Source organism: Macaca mulatta, chromosome 7, assembly GCF_049350105.2.
Source record: "Macaca mulatta isolate MMU2019108-1 chromosome 7, T2T-MMU8v2.0, whole genome shotgun sequence".
In the NCBI taxonomy this organism is placed as follows: Eukaryota; Metazoa; Chordata; class Mammalia; order Primates; family Cercopithecidae; genus Macaca; species Macaca mulatta.
Genome location: NC_133412.1, coordinates 97,995,306 through 98,017,424, shown reverse-complemented (window position 1 = coordinate 98,017,424; position 22,119 = coordinate 97,995,306). Strand labels below are relative to the sequence as shown.

The window sequence follows — 22,119 nt, the reverse complement described above, 5'->3', positions numbered from 1 at the left end:
TATTGTTTATGTGAAAGGCTAGTTTGTCTGTAAATATTACTATCATTAGGTCAAAATCAGTAATATTTAGACAGTCACTATTTCTGGACATCTGAGTCTCTGGGATCTACTACCACAGCTCACCTAGAAAACAGTGGTCAGGTTGCATATACCATACCTGCAGGAGTGAGAGCCCAAGCCCCCCTGCAACTTGGCTGTTGAGAGTGCCATTTCTGGGCTCTCCTTCTGCTGAATGTCTCTCGGCAGAGCACTTTAAAGCAGCGGAATGTGGAAAATGAGGCTCATTCTGCTCCCTTTTCAGGGCTGTGGGAGTTCTAGTTACAGTAATTGATAGTTGGTAACGTGCAGGGTCCACTCGACTCTCTTCCATTTCTGCCCAAGCCCCTGCTCCTGCTTGATAACATCTTAGTAATGTGCCTCATATTTGATGTTCTCCCACATGGCCCATTGCAGCTCTCATGGTCTGCAGGCCAGATGCAGCCAGCGTGGGAACAGCATGGCCCAGAGGATTGCAACTCAGTGCTGTCAATGGGATGCCAGAACACAAGGACCAGAGTTCAGAAACCTGCTCTGGCAGTCTGCTCCGAATGCCCATGGAAGACAACATGGAGGGGGGGCGGGGGGCGCTGCCCTCTGCATGACTTTTCTAGGAAGAAAGACTCCAACCAAGGGGTGTGGTTGGCCCAGAATCAGAACTGCTTTCTAAGCATCCAACTCCATGGTTTCTTCCTCCTCAGAGTTATTTCCCCCCTTGAAGAATATAGAAACATCTGGCTCATTTACCAAGTCCTCTGGCAACCTCTGAAATTTCTAAAGCAGAATAGCTAGCTAGATACATGAATTTAAAAAAAGTCTAAAAATAAATACTTCCACCTAAAATCAGAATTTGCACCTAGAATTTTTCTCTTTCTCTCCCTTTTCTTCTACCCTCTTTCCGCCCCACTTTCCTCCTTGTTTTCCTTCCACTTTTTTTTTCTCTCTACTTACCTCTTTCCATTAAAAAAAAAAAAACTAACATATCCATTACCTATGTATTGACTGTCTGCATTGCATCAGATGCTGTGAATACATGGGTGAGCAAGACAGACACTACCCCATAGAACCTAATGTGTATGTGTGTTGGGGGTAATCTAATAATTTCAAAAATACATAGTTATATACTAAGATAAGTACCAGGAAAGAAAAGTACTAAAAGCCAGGAACATTTATAAAGGGAACCTGATCTGGTCCAGGAGTTGTAGGAAGGCTTTCCAGGGCGTGTGGCTCTTGAGCTTTCCTCTGAAAGATTAATGGGGCTAACAAAAAGTGAAAGAGCAGGAAAGTCATTCCAGGAAGAGGAAATGTTCTGCACCAATATCATCAGATGGAAGCATTACATGTTCAGGACATTAGAAGGAGTTTTATTATAGATAAGTCAGAAGAGAAGGAACACAGTATTCCATTGGAGTTATCAGTTAGTTTAGTGTGGGAGATTTTATGTATGTATTGAACAAATCAAAGCTTTATCTAAATAGTTTTTCTAAGTTATAAAGGAAATATGGGTACCCTCAAGGCTAATGTTAGTGGTAGGTAAAATGAATATTGGTTTTCCTCTGTTTAGTGAAATAAGATAGATTATAGTATTCATAAGGAATTCTAAGTAAATTTCCTTAAAGAGGGTCGGGCAGTTCTCCTGACAGTTTTCTTTCTTCACAAGATGGGGAACAGGGAATGAATTAATGGTGAGGTTTTAGTGTGAAATGAAATTGTGGTATTTACTAATATCTTAATAATATTTTCTTAGTCTTTTGATACTCAGGCCAACCATATACAGGATATGATCTGAGTATTCAAGGTGTCGGTAACCCCTATTTATCCTTCAGAGGGAACAGCATTGTGGAGAGATGGACTCAAGCCCCCAATATACTGCCCTATTATTTATTTAAATAGGCACTTTTTGTCTAAAAAGAAAATGTTCATAAGTCTATTAGGAGGACTCCACGGTTGGTCGAAACAGTTTCTTCTCCTAATTTGTTTTCAGGCCTTGTTTGCACCCGTGATTAACACACTGTCCAAAGTTATCTGTGCACAGAAGACGTTATGAGCCCTTCCTTAGGAAACTCCTGGAAAACAAGGACATAACTGAGCAAGAGGAAGACAGATATAAGAAACAGGGTTTCCACACAGGAAAAAAGCGAAGACAAGTTTCAGGATAAAGGTCAAAATAGCGTCCAGATGGCAGCAGTACACTGGCACAAACAACTTGCCTGCTTGAAAATGTAATCCTACCCTGATACTTGATTGTTAGCTTGGCTGGGTATAGAATTCTAAGTTGGAATAAATGTACCAAATTAAATAAAGGATACGGCAATCAGCTGGGGGTTTGTGCCTGTGTCTCCATAGCACTGCTCCCTCTGAAGAATAAATAGGGTCTAACTCTGCCTTGAATATCTTGTTTAATCCTGTTTCAATTTATTTCAAAGGAATACATTTTTTGAAGATGTTGTTGCTTTGTATTCTAGATTCCAGTATCCTCAAGAAGTCCAAAAGGATGCTAATTTCCTTATCTTTTCTATAGGACATTTTTCTTTTTGTCTCTGAAAGTTCATAAGATCTTTTAATCCCTAGTGTTCAGCAATTTCACAGTAATAGATCTAGGAGTGGTTTCTTTTCATCTATTGTACTAGTAGTCAGTGGGTCCCCTCAGTGTTGGAATTAATTTTTTTCAAATTTTCTTGAATTCATGAATGATCCTCCTCCACCCAACCCCTGGGTTTTCTATGTGCATCTTTTTTTTTTTTCATTCAGTACTTTGTTATTCAGATGTTGAGGATCTTGTGATGAATATTGTGAATTATCTCACATCCATGCCAACCTCCTTCCAGTTTACCTTTGTGTACTGCAAGGGCTAGAAGGATAGGCACTGTTTCTAAGATCTTTTGCAGCTAGTGTTCTGAATGTGATTTAGATTTGTCTGTACTTCTTTCTGTTCTGTTGGCAGGTATGGCCATGGAAGCTTTTTACTCTGGGACAGCATTAGCAGGCATCCCAGTGTTTGGTCACTAGCTCTGTGAGGTCAAGAAGCGGACTGCTTGCCATCCATTTTGCTTGTATGGATTGTGGCAGGCACAGCCTGACTTTGCAGTCCGTAGCAATACCTATGACTCTCTGATCTTGGCAGCAATAACATGCTTCTGGAATTAGTGGCTCTAGTGGCAGTTTGCCACTTCAGGAGGCAGTCTCTGGATGTTAGAAGAGGTGAAGCTCCCTTTGTGGCTTAGTTCTCTAGTACAGTTGGGGAGTTGTACTGAAAGCTCAACTTCAAGTGTGCTTCTTTAGCTGTCTTAGAGATTATGTTATTTAATGTATTGTAAGAAATAATTTCTGCTAAAACTAAATAACATGAATTATTTACTCTGCAAAGGATTCTGATTAGTATGACTCTCCTAGATTTATTCTTCTAATTTCTTTTTACTTTTTTCCTGTCTTCCAACTCTATTTTTGGGAGGATATTTTCTTAACTTTAGTTTCTAACTTTACAGTTGAGTAATTGAGCTTTACAAATTCATACACACACATACATATAATATGTAAGTACACTTTTTTCTTTTCTGGGTATTCTTACAGCATCCTGTTTTAGTTTTATGAATAGACCATCCTCTATTATTTTCCTGAGGGTATTAATGATAGTCATTGTTATTGTTGTTGGTTTTAAGTTTTCTTCCCCCTGCATAGTCCCTGTATATTCCTGGTTGCTTTTGATAGTCTGTTTAGGTCTCTGACCTTCATACTAGAGACTTGGCTCAGTGATTCTTGGTGGTCAGCTCTTATTTTAAGAAGAGGACCTTAAAAGTCAGAAACCCTGAGCATGTCATTGGGTGTTGTTACCTGGGACTTCATGATAAGGTGGCCTGGCTGTGCTGTTTAATGGGGAGGCTCCTGATGTCACCCTCTTCACGGTTTTCTCCTTGTCCAGGTTAGATTCCCCAGGGAAGGATTTTTCTAATCTGCCTATAAAAAGTATAGTCTGACTGCCAGGGTCCTGGGAGCTAAATACAAAAAGAGGAAAGGGGGCGGGGTGCTCTAAACAAGTATGCAAATGTTCTCTTTGAAGAAAATAACAACAGTAATTATTTTTAATACATTGCCACTACCCTAAACTGTGGCTGGTACATAGAGGGTTAGAAAAGTCAGGAACCTACCTATAAAAGCAGAGAAAGGGATTGGGGCATCTAAATATTTTCTTGAACAGACTTTGAACCATTCTGTTTTTGTTTTTTTAGAATTTTTCTTTTTTTTTAGATGGAGTCTAGCTCTGTCACCAGACTGGAGTGCAGTGATGCAGTGTCAGCTCACTGCAACCTCTGCCTCCCAGATTCAAGTGATTCTGTTGCCTCAGCCTCCTGAGCAGCAGGGATTACAGGCAGGCACCACCACACCCAGCTAATTTTTGTATTTTTGGTAGAGATGGGGTTTCACCATATTAGCCAGGCTGGTCTCAACCCTCTGACCTCATGATCCGTCCACCTCGGCCTCCCAAAATGCTGGGATTACAGAGGTGAGCCACTGCACCTGTCCCATTCTTTCTATTTTAGCTCTGTCTCACCCCTGCTTCCAAAGGTAGTGATGATGCCTTAAAATCCATAGATTTGGGGAGATTCTTTGATATATATTGGGTGGGTTGCTTTGTGGCTTTTCCCTACTGCCAGCTTAGGTTTCAGCTTTCTTGTGCCTATTTGGGTCATTAACCACCTATCCATTTGCAATATAGCTTGCAAAGTTTTGTCGATGTTGTGTTCTCTTCCATTTCATTTGTCTTTGGGTTTGTGCCTTTAAAAGACAATCTCCTTAGTCACTTTAGTGAGGTTTAAGAGAAACCACAAGTAAAGGCATGTGTTCAGACCATGGTCTTGACCTGGAATTTGGTTAACTTTTCTATGAATCATGAAGAATAGAAGTATATTGGCTTTGCTTTCCTTATCATCACGTGATTAATTATTAAAATTAATTGTGGACTATATGTCTTTAAACTGTGTATTAAACTTAATTTTGTATGAGTGTGTCTAAGCTTAAAATAGAATGGAGAATAGCAAAAATAAAGAAATGCAGTGTGTCCTAAAAATATGAAGTAATTTCCTTCCCTCACTGCTAGTAGTACTTGTATCAAGCTGCATTAGCACCAGAACTGTATTATTTACACTGATTTGACGATACTTAGTGGGAAGCATGTGCAGTCAACATCTCTGCCTTAAACCCCTGGCAAAGGGAGAGGGGTGGGTTTTGGTTTTTCCTTAGTGTGTTTTATGTGATGGTAATTTATATTTGCCACCCAAATAGTATACTTTTGGGGCATTTACTATTAGGGAGTTGTGGCAACTCAGAAATGATTTGCTTGAGTTCAGTGAAACCTTTCACATCAGCGCATTCTCACTGTTCTTCATTCCTGGTGCCTACAGCAAAGATTTAATAAGCCCTGTTTGCAAAACAAAAAGAGAAAAGAGTAATGGCTCAATGGAAGGCTCCATTAATGTTTCAGACCACTGACTGTTGAATCCAAATATAGATTTTAGGACGAAGGGCTGAGAAGAGTGAATTTCCTCTAAAGCATAAACCTTTTCATCTTTACTATGAGATTAAAATTGAATCATGAAAGTGGAAAAATTAATCGTTGGGAATGTGTTCTAGGTATGATGCTTACTTTTTGATTAGAATTCCTTAGTTGCTAGTGATGATAAATTAACAGAATTTTGCTGATTTTCAGGAAAAAAGTAAGGATAAATACATGATTTGCCTTTACCACTTTTTATAAAAGTCATAATGAAATAAAGCACCAAAGGGTAGAGAAATGTTATATGTAGTATAATAGTTTAGGAGGCTTTTCGTTAAGGCCTTAACTATCAAGAGCTTATACATTTCTGGAAGTAAAATAATACCTTTCCTGCCAAAATACCTTCTCATTCATGCTTTGAGCCCTAATGTCACTTCCGGTAGGACAGAAGCTAGATGAAATTCTGTAGTTCCATGTTTGTTGTTTAGAAACTCAGTGCAAGGGATTGCATGCCTCTTTTGAGAGGGTTCAGGAAGTAGAAGGCATAGCTCAATACTTGTGGATTGGATTCAGGAAAGAAACAGCAAGATATTCTACAGTGCTGGACTAGGAGTTGGGAAACTTGGATTTTAATCTGGATTTATCTGCTCATTAGTTGCAAGTCCTTCTCAATTGCTTTATTGTTGTTTTTTAAAATTCTAAGTTAGCTAAAATGCATGTGGCACAAGAATAATGTGATATAGAATGAGAGTGTTACTTTGAATACCAGATATAAGTTCAGACTGCACGAAGTGTTGGCAAATGTATAAATAGTTAAAGTTAATGTGAAATGACAAGTCATAAAAGGTGAACAGAATTGTTGGCAATCCACAGAATAATCAATACCACCAAATTCCAGAATAAAATAACAAGAACATGTAATTTGAATTGTTGATGAGTTCTAGATAGCAAAGATTTCTCAGAGATGGTTATTATGATAACCAGCATTTATTGAACACTTAATATGTCAGACCCTGTATTAAGGTCATTCGATGCATTATCTTATTTATAATCTTTATAATAACTTGGATTTATAGTTACTGTTATTATTCCTATTTTATAGATAAGAACATGGAGGTATAAAGTATCCCAACCAAAATCGTACAGATAAGAAATGGCAATTGAGGCACTTGTAGCTGGGTCTTTTTGACTCCAAAGCAAGGTGTTTTTAACCACTAAGTAATATTTCAAAAATTGGCACCAATTGAGAATTACATCAGAATAAAATATCAGAAATAGCTAATGTTTTCCTCCTCTTTTTTGTGAACTCTAAGCGATCGGGGCAAGTAGAAGTTTTGCAGGTCATATACAAAAAGTGTTGTCGGAGTGTCCTGCCTTGAAGAAGATACTAATCTAGCTGAGGAAGTGGGGGATTAAGCAACTGCATAAGGAGACCAGACAATGTGTAAACATAGAGAAAGAAGCTAGGCTTGTTAACCCTGGATAAGTGCAAATTCATGAAGACTAAGTTCAGATATCTGAGAATTGTAAATGAAAGGCAAACCAGATTTGTTTTCTGAGACTCAAAAACCATATTCATATATTCCTGTACATGGAGTAAAAGGGCATCCATCCACAAGCAGTAGCAAATTTTCTGTTACTAGGTAGCATCACGTCACATAGATGTCAAGCACATGGCCAATGTTCTTTAGAGTTCTTTTAACCTAAAAATATAGATTGAAGATATTTAAATCAGTTTGAACTAAATACTGAATGCATGGGGAGGATTTCAGGGAGAAGGCAAACCTTGAGCTGATAACTGAGAGAATGGGTGTCATTCATCTGTGGATTGTTAACAAGTGCAACTGTTCTGACTAACAGAGAAACTAGAAGAACCAGAGCAGTGCCTGAGTTAATGATTTGGGGCAAGTTTGCCCTTCTCTGGCCCTTGGTGGCCTCCCTTGTGAAGGTAGGGGATTGAGTGTGATGGGCTTTAAGGCCTGTCTATCCTAGGTACTCTCAGAGTCCTGAGGTGGCTCTCCATAGCAAGCCTGCCTGGCCTTAGCAGTTTACCCTGTGGCCTTTGGATATGCCAAATCTTGAGTACAGAAAAATAGACCTTCTTCTTAGAACACTTATTTTGGAGATAGAGGGGCTCATCACGGCATGAAGACTGACTTTTTTGGCAATACCTGGAAGAGGTGGCAGACACCTCAGAGAACCTCTCAATTCCAACGTATCAGATATGTTTTGTTTTGTTTTGTTTTTAAAGCAATGTTTTTGAATTAAAGTATAGAAATATCACAGAAACTTCATGGTCCTCTTAGATTTTCAGATATACCCCCACTAAGTTTTATTTTACCCAGAGCAGGCAGGTGGAAACCTTGAGACATTTTCCTTCTAAATAAGTGAAACCTTATCATCCTTGCTTCTTGATTTTTCATGGCTAGGCCAGAACAGAGCACTAATGGGGAAGCAGTGAAGTTTTGGAAAAGCTAGAAAAGCAGTCTCTTGTGTTTCCTGACAAACCTGTGGAATGCTTCCTTATGTCTTTCATCTTCAGAGCTTAAAAAGTATTTATTTCTCATGTGACTTTACACATAAAGGCAAAAACCATGTCAAGGCACAGTGAGAAGCTTTAGAATTAAGTATTTCATACTGAATGTACCTGTCATGGGGCAAAATATATAAAAACGGATTCATAAATAATTAAATTATTAATAGGGTATTCATAAACATTACAGATCCATATACTTTACTGAATATGTGCATATTTTTGGAAAGTTAGCATTGAAGATTGATTTTCCAGAAGAACTACTTTGGTGCCAAGTCATTCTTTGTGTATGCTTGGGGAGAAGACACAGAGGCACAGTCTCTGAAACGCCATGTCAGCGAGTGCCGCCCATCTCGCACTGACTGTTGGTTCAGGTAGGCAGTGCATTGGGGTTTTTGTTTGTTTTTTTTTTTTTAATTGCTTTTGGAAAGTGAGCTATATTAGAATTACTGTCCCCTGGAAAATGAATCAAACTAGGATTCCTTTATTGTGTCATTGAAATTTAAAATGAAAATTTGTTGTTTCAGAAAAGGAGATGTTGGTACCTTCTGTTTCTGAATTTCCATTATGAATGGAAGACTGAAATCAGGAGCTCTTTGCAGCTGTGCTTCAGGTCATTTTAACCAAAATTCTTTACAGTTATATTTGAAGATATGAATGTGTTTTGACAAGAGGAAATTGTTATATTTTTTTCCTAGTATACCTTTTAAGGATTAGATTAGTCTGCAACCAGTCCCACTCCACAGAATGTAGGTGGCTGATGGATCCTTTGAATCTTTTTTTTTTTTTTTTTTTTGAGACGGAGTCTGGCTCTGTCACCCAGGCTGGAGTGCAGTGGCGCGATCTCGGCTCACTGCAAGCTCCGCCTCCCGGGTTTACGCCATTCTCCTGCCTCAGCCTCCCGAGTAGCTGGGACTACAGGCGCCCGCCACCTCGCCCGGCTAGTTTTTTGTATTTTTTAGTAGAGATGGGGTTTCACCGTGTTAGCCAGGATGGTCTCGATCTCCTGACCTCGTGATCCGCCCGTCTCGGCCTCCCAAAGTGCTGGGATTACAGGCTTGAGCCACCGCGCCCGGCCGATCCTTTGAATCTTAATGACTCGCCGAAGCCTTCTTTTTCTTTGTCTTCTGAATAAGATGTGCAGAGATAGCTATACAGTTACATGCTGAAAATTGATTATGAAATTTCTTAAAGAGAAGGCAGCCTTTAATAAAATAGGGGTTTTAATATGAAAGAGGAGATTTAATGTTTTTAGTTGTCCCTTATGTTTAAACCTTGTTTTAAAGATAGCTTGTTCTTTTGTTTGCCAATTACTTAAGAGCATGTGTTGTAGGAAACTTCCAATTCAAAACATGTTTTGAAAACATTCTTTGAGGAGGATAGTCTGACATTTCCATTCACTTTTGCAGAAGAATCCCAGGGGGATTTAAACACTATAGAAGAACAAAACCTGGTCAGTAAGCCAGATCTCAGAACCAAAACTTCCCAGTGGAAACTCTGCTGACTAATTCCAGCCCCGTGATTCCAGCGGGTCATTTTTCTGTAATAAACAGAATATCTGGGAAGTTTTTCACATCTCATAGCCATCTTTGAAAGTATTCAACGTGGGTGCTTTAGGGACCAAGGGGTTTCCATATCTAGATAGTTGGAGATTTAATATTTGAGGCTTCTACCATTCATGAGCACTGTCTCCATGGTTTATGGCATAAATTTTTGTGGTTTCCTTGATCACAATTTTTTACCAATATGATTTTTAATTACCAAAGTAATAGTGGTATACTTGATGGGATCCCGGAGTAGATAGAGGACATTAAGTAGAGACTAAGGAAATCTGAATAAAGAATGAAGTTGATTTAATAATAATGTATCAATATGGATTCATTCATGGTGACAAATGTTCCTTTACAGCTTTTTTGTTAAATCTAACCCTATTCTAAAATAAAGAGTGTATTTTTTTAAATCATGCTTTTAGCAGTATTTCTCTACTTGAGAATTACTCTGTTTACAGAGAAGTAAACAGTCAGAGGAACACCATATCTGTGTGTGTGTTTGTAGTTATAAGTATGAGACATATACACATATTTTTTCATAATTTACTTTTCTAAATGAACATCTTTCCATGTCACTAAATATTTTATAGCATTATAGTTGCATATTTAATTATGTAAAAATAAAACAGAATGCATGTAACTAATCCCTTTTATTGGAAACTGAAGTTATTATCCATATTTCATTATTATAAACAATGTCATGACCTAACCATGTAATTAAAGCTTTATTCACATTCACTATTATTTTCTCAGGAGCAGTTTCTAGAAATGATATTACTGACTGAAAGAATTTGCAAAGTTTCAAAAGTGTTGCTAGCTTTTAGATGCATAAATTTGAATTACATATCAAGTGGAGCTGATTATCTATGAACAATTATATGAACAAATAAACTTACAGTGGAGAGTTGGTAGGCTAGAGCTAGGCTGATTTAAGGGTTCTATCTATCAATGAATTTATTAATTTATTTATGAATGTATGAAGCCTTGCTGAGAATGACTAGGGGTGGAGTAGTGAACTAGAAGAGAATGACCAAATAAATAAAGCCCCAGGGAGGCACGTGAAATAGAAGTGAGTGGACACAGGTCAGTTCAGGCTTGAAAAGAAGCAGAGTGCTAGAAACACAGCAGCTCTGTAGATGGGTGTACTCATCTCCTGTTGGGTCCAGTGAGGAGATACACAGTTCTGCTTGAGCTTCAAGCATCGCAAGGTTAAGGAAGTCAGGACCAAGTCCCATAGGCATGGGAAAGTCCCTCTTATGCTCAGTCACCCAGAAGAAGGGTAGGCATTGATGGGCAGTTCATGTAGGAACCTGTCTTGAGATAGGTTAAGATGTGATAGTGAGAAGAGGGCCCTGCCAAGGTATAGGAAGGAGAAAACCAACATCCTGATTTGCACCTCCCAGTCTGTAGGCCACTGGCCTCCAATTTTGGGCAAATTGGAGGGGATCTTCCCCATTCATAGAGATATTCGTAAATCCATCCTGCACATCTTTGCTCCAGCCAACCACTAGCCCCTGTACACACAGTTGCTCTGTATTCCCCACCCTTTTGGCAGCTACATTTCAGAGTGATGACTGGAGCTAGGCCTACTCCTAACATTGTCATTATTCTTCCCAAGCAAGCCAGCCCAGATCACCAGCTTCTTACAAATGTATGCATGTCATTGCTAGGAACAGTCCTCATGTGATTTTTCAGTCTGTCCCCCTGCCTTCAGGGAGGTTAGGTAAACTCCAGTCTAGCACAGCTGCCTTCATATCATGACTGACTATAAATGGACTTTCATAGTAAGTTGTGTTTTTGTATTCAAATACACTAAATTTATGAATGTCATCTCTGCTGTTTTACTTCAGCTTGTCATTCTTACCATTTTCTTGATTCAGGTGTTTTCCCACCATACAGTTTAAATGCCTTTTTCGTGGTATTTTGAATGGTGTCTCAAATACTTGAGTTATTTTCTCAAGTCTATTCCCTAGACAGGGATTTGCTTTTCTACCATTATTTAAAGAGTATTCCAATGTAAACTACATCTGTTTGCTGGCTCCCTGGCCACCCACCATGGCCTTTAGAAAGTGAAGATTCAGGAAGTAGTGGAGTTCCAAGAAAGTGTAGAGAAAGCTGCCTCTGACTTTTACCCTTCAATTAGTGGCCCACAAACACTGAACACAGCCTGAGCCTTTCCCAGAATTCCCACTGTTCTGTTCAGATTTGTAGAAAAAAAAAAAAAAAACCAGGAGATCAAACCTCTAGACAGCTCACTGGAGGTAACATTACCTGCAAAGTAAGGTGTATGGGGAAGCAAGTAGATAGCAGAGGAATGAAAAGTGTGTGAGAATAATGCTTTCAAAACAGTAGGATAGTATCTGAAAAGTATCCTTGGTTTCTGGATTTTCAAAACAATGAGAAAACCCAGTTGCAGTGGATGAATGTCGGAACCTTATGAAATGTGACTCATCTGACCTTTCAGAGATTGGAACTGCCCCACAATGCTGTTCTGATAACTCTTCTTCTCTGCCCTCTAAAGTCCCTGCTTCCCTTTCTTTCCTTTTTAGTACCGGGGTATACAGAATCGATTCATCATCATCATCAGTTCATGACATGTTCTCATCATTGATCCATGGCATGGCCTTCTTTTTCTATTTGGTCATTTAAAATATATGTCTCTTTTATTGTATTAATGGGAACTGGGATGTTTCCAGATTTTTGTTCTCATGTCTCCCTTTACCTTTCATTTTCAATACAGAGCCCAAATACTCAGCACCAGGTAGCAGGAAGCAATGCATCATGTACCTGGCCTACAGTTTCTGCACTAGAGACGTGGTCCTTTTACTGACTTCCTGTACGTTTCCTGGTTATGACCCTCCCCGTCCTTCAGAGGGTCTTCCTCTCTATGCACATTGAGGCTGATAAGACAAGCCTCACTTGTACCCATGGCACAATAAACATGTGGACATGAAGTAAGCATTAATGTACTCCCAAGAGGTTGGGAATGGATTTTTCACTCTCCGGAAAATTTTCACAATCTTCGCTCCTGTGCCTAGTTGCTATGTTTTTTTGTTTGTTTGTTTTTGTTTTTTTCAACGCCGGAAGCAAATTCCTAGTGGTGCCTAACTAAGGAAACTTTCCGCTGGTTTCTCTGGAGAATATTGTGAACAGTATAGCGAATTAGTAAGTACGTTTTAAAATGTTTTCCCAACACCCTTTAGCATAAGACAACTTGGGACATGACAAGGAGAGAAGACAAATGTCAGTTCAGTAATTAATGTCACATCTTAGTCTTTCACTCACAGAGGCAGCCAGTCCCTTCTCAGACTACATGACTGTCGAACATAGGGGTAGAAACAGATTCATGACTTAATAGGTGATGAAAGGGAGTATACACCAAGAGGATGAAAAGGAGCAAGAAACAAATCATCTCTGGGTTGCCCCTGTATTGGTGGTGGGTTCGGAGCAGGCAGCCAGACACCCTCCACGGGCATTTGCTGCCCTCTGTCGCCTCTCAGGAGCTGCCCTACCACTGTGTGGGAATTGTTATCTCTGCTTGGCTTTTTATTGTTCACAGGGGGCAAGTCCTGCCAACCAAGATCCTGTTTCTCTTTTGTAAAAAGAGTGCCCGGAGCTTAGAGAAAGAAAGGCTATGTGGAAAGGCAACAAACATTAAAAGGAGAGGAATAAAATGGATTCTGTCAACTTGTTTGTACAGTTCCTCTCCTTTTTTCCTCATCTCTTCTTAAAATAATTGGTTTAGGACCATAATAGAATTGCCATCAAACAAACCCTGAGAGTCAGTTATCTTGGATGCAAGCAAGAAAATAAAAGTGTACCAAATGAGATCATGGAGTCTGAATGAAAAGAAATATTGATCCACACTGAGAGCCAGCCTGGAGCAGGGAGGAGAGCAAGAAACTTTTTTATCCTTTCGATCAATAATATCTTGATACTAAGTATTTATTCCTGTATCAAAATGGATTACCGGAAAAGCTTTAGGGTACAAAACTCTTTACATATAACTTTGTTCTTTTCCTTTTCTTTTGTTTAAAGAAGGAAAACTCCTATTATGCTTTCATCTTCTATGTAATAAACACATTTATATATTGGGCTGTAAAGGAAATACAAATGACCATAGCAAAACCTTTTTTTTTTTTTTTTTTTCTGAGACGGAGTCTCGCTCTGTTGCCCAGGCTGGAGTGCAGTGGCACAATCCCGGCTCACTGCAAGCTCCGCCTCCCAGGTTCACTCTGTTCTGCCTCAGCCTCCCGTGTAGCTGGGACTACAGGCTTCCGCCACTGCACCCAGCTAATTTTTTGTATTTTTAGTAGAGACGGGGTTTCACCGTGTTAGCCAGGATGGTCTCGATCTCCTGACCTCGTGATCCGCCCGTCTTGGCCTCCCAAAGTGCTGGGATTACAGGCATGAGCCACCACGCCCGGCCTTTCATATTATTTTGTATGTAATATTTGATTATTCATTGTTTGATAGGAATGATAAATTCAATAGATGGAAATTTCCTTCTTTTTCTTTAAAAGGAAGCTATTTTTTTCTCTATTTTGTTGACATGGCTCATAGTTTAAATTCACCTGACCATTTGTTTTTGTTGTTTATTTTCTTAGACTTCATGTATTTTTATCATTTTATAGGCTATCAATTGGCTTTCTAGCATTTACTAATTTAAACATATTTAAGGCACGTGGTCATTCAGGTCAAACACCGTATAATGAGAACTTTAGGTACTGTGTTCTTTTATAGTAATTCTTTATAGTTCACAGTTTTGTTTCAGTAAGAATAGGGAAAGGCATAATAGCTCTCTATTAATTTGCATTGCTGACATAAATCGTTTACACAGATTCAACTCAGCGTCAAAGAGGAAAACATTTAGTGAATTTTAGACAGAAGAACAGCTAATGAGGATGAAATGTGTGTTGTGGTTGAATGTCCCAGTGTGTCTGCTAAGAAATTCAGTTTAAGAAAAGGCCATTATCCCATTGTAGTGGTGGACTGAAAAAGATAAATAAAAATAAATTTAAAAATAAATAAATAAGAAAAGGTTATTAGATATTTTAATTGATGTCTTCTCCCAGTACTGGATCAGCTCTCTGAAAGGATTGAAGGTCACATGTGAAATCTGTGGTCAACAAAAATCTATGGAGAATTTGGTGTAGGATAAAATTCGTATCTCAAATCAGTGAGGAAAAGATAAACTGTTAATGGTGTTGGAATAACTAAATCACCATATGGAAAAAATAAAGTTGAATGCATACATGACCCTACTTCATAAATTTCAAACAGATGAAATATTTAAATATTAAAAAGTCAAACTAGAAAAAATTTTTTTTATTATTATTATACTTTAAGTTCTAGGGTACATGTGTACTACGTGCAGGTTTGTTACATATGTATACATGTGCCATGTTGGTGTGCTGCTCCCATTAACTCGTCATTTACATTAGGTATATCTCCTAATGCTATCCCTCCCCTCTACCCCTTCCCCACAATAGTACCCGGTGTGTGATGATCCCCTTCCTGTGTCCAAGTGATCTCATTGTTCATTTCCCACCTATGGGTGAGAACATGCGGTATTTGGTTTTCTGTTCTTGCGATAGTTTGCTGAGAATGATGGTTTCCAGCTGCATCCATGTCCCTACAAAGGACACGAACTCATCCTTTTTTATGGCTGCATAGTATTCCATGGTGTATATGTGCCACATTTTCTTAATCCAGTCTGTCACTGATGGACATTTGGGTTGATTCCAAGTCTTTGTTATTGTGAATAGTGCCGCAGTAAACATATGTGTACATGTGTCTTTATAGCAGCATGACTTATAATCCTTTGGGTATATCCCCAGTAATGGGATGACTGGGTCAAATGGTATTTCTAGTTCTAGATCCTTGAGGACTCACCACACTGTTTTCCACAATGGTTGAACTAGTTTACAGTCCCACCAACAGTGTAAAAGTGTTCCTATTTCTCCACATCCTCTCCAGCACCTGTTGTTTCCTGATTTTTTAATGATTGCCATTCTAACAGGTGTGAGATGGTATCTCATTGCGGTTTTGATTTGCATTTCTCTGATGGCGAGTAATAATGAGCGTTTTTTCATGTGTCTGTTGGCTGTATGAATGTCTTCTTTTGAGAAGTGTCTGTTCATATCCTTTGCCCACTTTTTGATGGGGTTGTTTGTTTTTTCAAACCAGAAATGTTTTAAGGCAGATTCTTGGCGTGGGGAAGGAGTTCCTATCTACAACTGAAAATCGTGACACCATAGAAGAAAACATTGATGAATGACTATTTTTTTAAAAAAAGCATAACAAAACAAAACTGCCAAAATGTCATGGTGCAAATCCTCATAAGTCAAAAGACAAATGACATACTGGGAGAATACTCATATCACAAAGGGCTAATCCCCTTAGAATAGAAAAAGCCACTAGAAATCATTAAGAAAAAGATGGTCAACACAATAGAAAAATGGGCAAAAAAAAAAAAAAAAAAAAAAAAAGAACAGATAATTCACAAGAAAATAAATACAAATGGACCTCACCAATAATAAGACAAATGCAAATTAAAACTACACTGAGATGTAACTTCTTATATCTCAAATTGGTAAAAGCATAGCTTGACTATACACTGTCTTGGCATGTATATGAGGAAATAGATATAGATTTCTGGTGGGAATGCAAGATGTTACATTGCTTATAGAAGGCCAGTGGTAATATTTATTAAAATTACAAGTATGTTTGCTTTTTGAATGTGTAATCCAATCCACTTCTGGAACTTTATTCTCAAAACATACTTGCAAAATTAGTTATGCAGCATTGTTTGCAGTAGTAAAGATTAGAAACAACTCACTATCCATCAGTGGGGGACTCGTTAAGTAGTTCATGTTTCATCCTTGGAATGGAGTAAATGTTATGCAGCTATACAAAGTAGGAAGAAGTTTGCTGTGAATTTAGATTTTTTCTATGCATCTTGAGGAGTTCCCAGATAAAATAATAAGGAAAAGAGGGAAGGAGGGAGGAAGGAAAGAAAGAAAATGTATATAATATACTACCTTTTGTGTAAGAAAGGGAGGAAATGAGACTGTCTGTTTATTGTTATTTCCATGTAAAGAAATTATCTAAAGGTATACAGGAAGGCAGGGGAAGAGGAAAGGAAAGGAGTAGATGGACACAGAGATGGGAGTAAGATGTCTCAATATGTTATTTTTTAATTGTGTGAAAATGTATTATGTGTTTAAAATAAAATTTAAAAAAGAACAAGTAGTCAGCAGGCACTGGTAGCATTTATAAAATGGTTTTGAGGTCTTTGAGTACAGACCATCATAAAAGAGCCATTGTATTCAATTAGCAGATGTCCAGCCAATGTCTACTGGATGCCCCAGTGAGTGACCAGATTTCTATTATATTCACAGATGTTCTTTGTTTTGTTTAACCACACTATATTAATAAAGCTCATACTTCTTAGCATTCCCTATAAGCTTAAGCAATACTGACTGCAATTAGGCCAAATATATACCTGCTGAATTGAATTCTTCAAAGTAGAGTTTTATGATAAGGTAAGCCAAGCTTAAAAAGTGAAATATTTTGATAATCCCTGGCATGTAAGAAAATTTAAGAAAACCAACCAGGCTCAACATCTTCAGCTCAAAACACTACTTAGCTGTGTGTTAAATTATAGTGCCAAAATTCATTCACTTTCCATTTGCATCTGATTCATCATTGCTCTAATTTTTAATGTTCTTAAACATTACCTGTTGAAGCTGTTAAAATCCAGTAAGTGCCTTCGCAGACCCAATTAAATGCCCAATTACCAATTTTAGGCTCTTGACTTACATTTTAAAATTAAGTGAACCTCGCCCTGCAGCTGAATTGCTAATAGATAGCAGATCTCAAGGGAAGTAGATTCTCAATGTTCTCTCTCAGGAACATCGTTTGCACAGTTTAAGCAGAAACACAAGTACATCATCGCTGCTTCTATGTCAAACCCCTTGTGCTACCCCACACTAATGTGAGTTATAACTATGGGTGTCCTTGCAAGAAGAGGAAGGAGATTGAGGGCAAACACGTGTTGTCAGAGCCTGGGCAGGGGCACTGGAATAATTTCCTTTTCAAGAAAATAATAGTGCCTTTGTGTTGAGGCCAGGAAACAAGACGAGGAAGTTTGGAGTTCTGCTTTTCAATATAAATATGTATTTAACAAGATTACTTCCTAAACATTAAGTTTGAGCATAGAGTATCCAGGATTCTTGGCCAGGATATGAGTTGTCTTAAGATTCATCCCAGGTCAAGGCATTCTAAAAGAAATCAGCTGCTCTCTGGCTGGTTTTATTTCTGTACCTGTAAGGTGGGCCTTCCCCGGTTAGTAGGGTTCCTCTTTTTAGTTATGGAAGCACAAGGGTAGTTTCAGAGTTAAATAAGATCTGCCTTGCTTCTCTTTTCCTTGATCCTTATCAGCCCTACCCATCCTTCCAGCCACAGCCCAAATGACACTGCTTTCATAAAGAAGCTGCCCTGCATCCACCGAAAACCCACCTCTCACCCCACCCCTCCACTCCGTTTGGTGTTATACACTTGTAGCGATAAGAAATGCACGTTGCCGTATTTATCATATCCTGCTGCTATTTCAGCGCTTAGGGACTTGTTATTTCTCTTCTGAAATGTGAACCCCCTGATGAATATGACTGCGCTTCAATCACCTTGTACCTATTAACACCCCTCAACTCATTTCCCCTTCTTCCACCCTTACCCCTTTGTGTCACTTTTCCTTCAGTATGCACACAGTAAATATTTTTTGATGAATGTTATTTGTGCCATCAGAATTTTCCAGAATAGTCACACTGCTTTATGATTCAAGTGTTGGCAGTTTTAATTCCTCTTAAGTGAAATAGAAAATTTACATAAATGTCTCATATTCGGCTATGATTCGCTCCAGGGGAATTTAGGAAAGTTATGAGCATAACATCTTTCCACTCCCAACAGAATAGCTTTCTCATAGCATGAAGCTCCTTCCTGCCAAGAGTCCTCCCCTTGCTACCCCCACCCCAACAGTTCATCTGGCAATCTCTTTAAGAATCTCAAATGAGTCCTAAAACAATGCCTGGACATAAAGGTTGAAGATTCTCTGTGTGTTGGATGTTTTAAAATGAATAGACATTATACATTTTCAGCTTTTATGTAAAGATCAATCATACTGTTTTTATCCATAAAATAGTGTTCTGTTTCTCATTTTATCAGTGAGACCTCCAGGCTTGAGAGAAGGGCATCACAGCATGCAAGATGCACTTCTGTGACTCATAGAATTGTGGAAGGTCAAAACTAGAAGGCGCTCTTAGGGTCTTTCTCATCTGGTTTTGTCCTATGAATGATGAAATTGATACCCAGACAGGAAAAGACACATGTCTGAAATGTCCATGGACAGGCAGGCAGAATGGGCACAGGAGCCCCAGCCTCCTGACTCCTGGTCCGGGGCTTTCTCTCTGATGCTTCCTCCCTGTTAGAGTTGTTGCTGTTATTCAGGTAGCTGCAGTCAGTGCTAATGGGTACAAGGGTCATTCCCCATGTGGAGCAGCTTCCTTTGCAGAAGGGATTGCTTAGTTTCTAGGCCAAATCCTGTGCTGTTTTGGCCCATGATGGAGCAGGTGAGGAATGATAGGGTGATTTGATAGTAGAAACATTGGCTTCCACTGGAGAGCCGTTTAATGAGTATGTTCCCACTGACAGGGAGTCAGGAAGGAGCGTCCCCTTCCTCTCAGGAGACAGCTGGTCAATGTGTAATTCTTTGAAAGAGCTACTATATAGTTCTGGGACCCCTGCAAAGGGACCTTGTCTAAGACTCCCAGCAGGAAACATTTTATGTATTCTCACATAAATTTCCTTTTACTTTGTTGTCTCAGCAAACAACTTTTTTCTCATATCTGAAAAAGTCACTTAATTAGCTTTATTCTTTGAATTACAATGACCTTCCACCTGTGACAATGCATGGACCATCCTAGCTTTCTGCTTGGCTTTACGCTTTGGTGAACAAAGCGTGTTTACATTTGGGAGTGATTTGGATTCTGGCTGTGTTTCTCCAGAGCCTTTCAAGGATAGTGGCTGAGACGGCATGGATGGGATGGAGCCTATAGCATAATGAGGTCTGTACCTGTGGGTGGAACTAGGGCAAGGGGCTTTCAACACTCCTCTTCTGAACATACTTGAGCAACACTTTATGGAAATGTTGATTGGAAATGGAGGCTAATATTATAATGAGTCCCATAATACAAATGTGAAATTAGGGCATAAGCACTGGATATCAGAATCCGAGTGATTATCCGTCTCATCTCCCTTGCCCCTAGCTTTAATAGGGATGCCCTCCCCACAACACTCTGCCCTCAATTCAGACAACTGGCCAGAAAATATTCCTTGTACCCTCAAAAGGAGGAGAGGGAGAATGAGAAATTTTCCAAGGAGAAAGCAAGTGGTTTTTTCTTCCTCCATCTCTTAAAAATTGCCATTACTTAAAATTTGGAAGTTCCCATTTGGTATGCTCAGTGAATACTAACTTTAGTTTGTGATACTACAAATGCTTCCCTTATCTCATTTGTAGGGCAGCAGAATTGACAATGAAGGGCTTTTGCACCTGCACACCAGCAAAAGAAGGCACTTGTCTATCCAAGGTGGGCACAGTGGTCTATGCATTGTTATACACATTGTCTTAGGAAAAGAGTGTGCTCAGGAGTTCAGGCAGACACAGCCACCTTCAGTTACGCTTGGACACTGTTCCTTTGTTCTTCTCCTACACCCTTATTGTTACCATCAGTCAGAGAAGAATGAACCAGGGTGCAGACTTTCATCTGCAAAATGAATCTCCTTACAAAGGAGTCCTCAGGAAAAGGGAGAAAGTTAGTGGTTGTTGTCTAACACTAAGGCAGAAAAACAAATGTCGCACACAGAAGGCAGTGACCGTTACCGTACTTCCTTCTATGGGGACACCACAGTGACTTCAGTCCAGAGATAGAAGTCACTGTTTTCATTGTTCATTTCTTAGAATCCCAAACCAATCACGTCGTAGCCATTTCCACTCTACCTTTTACTTGGTTGCCTCTGGAAATGTGGCTTTTTCACCATTCACTGGGACATGTGAGAGTGACTATTCTGTGTGTTCATTTCTCTCCCCTGAGGGATTCAGTTTCTTCTCTTTCTCTGAGTCTTTCTTCAGAACTTGCCTTCCTCTGAAAACTGCCCTGGCTCTTCTGGCTTGTTGAACCCTCTGTTGGCCCTGAACTACCATTTCTTGCTTGAACTTTTTTTTTCATCTAAATATAACCTGAAAACCCTTGAGAAGAAGGAGTCCCTTCTTCTATTTTGCCTAGAATACCAAACTACTAATAAACAAGATCCTATTGCAAGGTTATCAGGGGATACATTCTTATTCGAGGGAGGCTTATGCATTCTGAATTTAGGATTTTTTTATAAATTCATGACGAGTTTGGCTGAAGCTTCCCTTTGCACCACCTGTAGGGCAAAAATACTTCCCAAGCAAATGAATAGAATGAATAAGATATGTACAAAAACAGCTTAACCTATTAAATTAAAAATAAAAAGCAACCTAGCAGTTTAGGACCAACCATTTACTTGCAAATAGCATGTTTCCTTTATGTTTCTGAATTAGATTCGTACAACAAAGTCCCAGAATGAATGTTACAGAGAAAAATTAAAAACGTTTTGGGAAAGGCAAGAAGTGTGAGCTGGAGTGCTGAGGAAAGCCATGTGGCAGAGGGAGGATCTAGACTTGGCCTGTGAAGGACGGACACACGTTAGATTTGGAGGAGGTGGCTGTGAAGGCATCCCAGGCTAAGAAGCCACAGGCAGCGCAGTGTGCTGATGGGAGGAACTATGACATGTGCTGGGTCCTGGAAGGAGCTGGCCACTTCAGCGGTGTCCAGCCTCTAATGGAGTTTGGTCATGGAGGTGTGGAATTGAAAGTGAGGCTGAATAGGTGAAGACCAGCCAGACATTGTGTATTTGGGCACAGTTGTGATGATCCATTACATTGCATTACTTAGAGAATCAAACCTTTATTTTTCTAGAAATAAGTTCTGTAATTTAGACTTGAACTATCAAGACTTCTGAGTAATTTTACCCATCAGAATAACATCTTCTACATGTGACAAGACAATTGACAGCAGTGATAAGGACTCACAGCCAAGCCATTTGCACAGAATTCTAACTATAAGGGTTAAGGATGATGGCCTGTGGTCAAGAGGGCAGCCTTTGCACTGCCACTGGGTGGACCCTGGCATCTCCCTACTCTCATTGACATCCTTGACCTCTTTAGCAGAGACATATAGGAGAGAGGCATTCATTCTATCCTTGTAACAGCATCACACCCTGAAATGGCCTTTGTTAGTCACTGTGTCAGTCACTTCCTCTAAGACTGCTTAGAATTGGCATGATTTTGCCAGCGCTTAGGGTTTTGTGTGATGGCCTATGTGTCTGCGCTATACAGGATCTCAAGTGCCTTGGAACTCCAAAATGTG

The 22,119-nt window shown here is 39.3% G+C and overlaps 1 protein-coding gene across 1 annotated transcript in view; it reads left to right on the top strand.

Annotated features, from left to right (window-relative positions):
• Nucleotides 1–22,119, top strand: part of STXBP6 (syntaxin binding protein 6) — a gene marked incomplete at its 5' end in the record, with an annotated part of 177,312 nt that overhangs the window by 92,600 nt on the left and 62,593 nt on the right.